General features: G+C 59.2%; 1 protein-coding gene across 1 annotated transcript in view; it reads right to left on the reverse strand.

Moving 5' to 3' along the window:
* The window catches only part of SKAP1 (src kinase associated phosphoprotein 1), a 132,936-nt gene that overhangs the window by 11,754 nt on the left and 119,998 nt on the right, over nucleotides 1–1,184 (reverse strand). The window lies entirely within an intron of this gene.

The following is a 1,184-nucleotide window of genomic DNA, read 5'->3' on the forward strand; positions in this document are numbered from 1 at the left end:
CACTTCCCATCGCTGCCTCTCCTCCTTTTTTCCCTCCCCACCACCACCCTCGAGCCGGATCCGTCGCGCGGAGTCATTTGCGGGGGGGAAAAGCTCGCAGGACCCATCGGTTCCGTGTGAGGGAGCCGGCACAAGAGTTGCAATCTGGAGCCACTGAAGAGAGTGGGAACCCTGCCGTGACTCCAAGCTGTGTCCCCGAGCTGGCAGTGGGACACACACACACACACACACACACCCACACCCACACACACGCGTGACCATCACCGGCACCCCCGGATGGCCCCAGGGACAGCCACGGGTCACTCGTGGTGTCACCCCACGGATAAACACAGAGATGGGCTGGGGGTGTGGGTTCAGTGCCCAGAGCACTTCAGCCCCACCCCAGGGGGGCAGCAAGTCGCTAAATGGTGCCGTAAAAGCGCTCCGAGATCCACAGATGGGGAATTCTCAGCCTGGCGGGAAGGGCTGGCGAAGCCCGGGCTCGAAGCAGCTCCCAGGGACGCAGCTGCCTCCTGGCAGGGAGGGGTCAGAGCCAGCCCCAAACGCTCCTCAGAGCTAGAAATGTCTGTCCATGCTGGTTGGGAACCTCCAGGGAGGCGCAGGGGCAGTGGGGGTGCAAAGTTGCACCAAATAAATGCAGACCCCCCGAGTTCATCGCTCCTCTGGTGCCGGATCAGGGTGCAAAGGACATTGGGAAACACCTGTAAAACGGGATCCCCAAAGTTCACTGCTCTTGCCATGTCATACTGGGGTTCAAAGCACGTTGCAGAACACCACCAGCAAAGCCCAGTCCCCTCACATCCATCCCTGTTCCTGTCCCAGATCGCGGCGCAAAGGGCATTCCAAAACATCCCCCATAAAATACCACCCCCAAGTTCATCCCTGCCAGCCAGGGCCACCAGGGACCAGCAGGGACCAGCTGGGAACAGGGGTAGAGCCCTGCAGGGACACACAGGGCAGCAGAGGGGTCACAGCCCCCTCTTGCCCCCTCTGAATCCGTTAATACAAACCCTTAATTTATTCAGCCCTGCTCTCACTGAAGGGGGCCCTTGGTCACACCTGGCTGAGCAACTCAATTACCCCTGGAATACCTGAGCAACAGCACGTCCTGACTCCACTGCTGGGTGAAAAAAACCACCTGAAAATAAAATAATCTGGCTCTGGGGCATTTGAAATGTCCTGTG

This window comes from Empidonax traillii, unplaced genomic scaffold (genome assembly GCF_003031625.1).
Source record: "Empidonax traillii isolate 1590-97213 ecotype Southwest subspecies unplaced genomic scaffold, ASM303162v1 scaffold1283:size300302, whole genome shotgun sequence".
NCBI classification, from domain to species: Eukaryota; Metazoa; Chordata; class Aves; order Passeriformes; family Tyrannidae; genus Empidonax; species Empidonax traillii.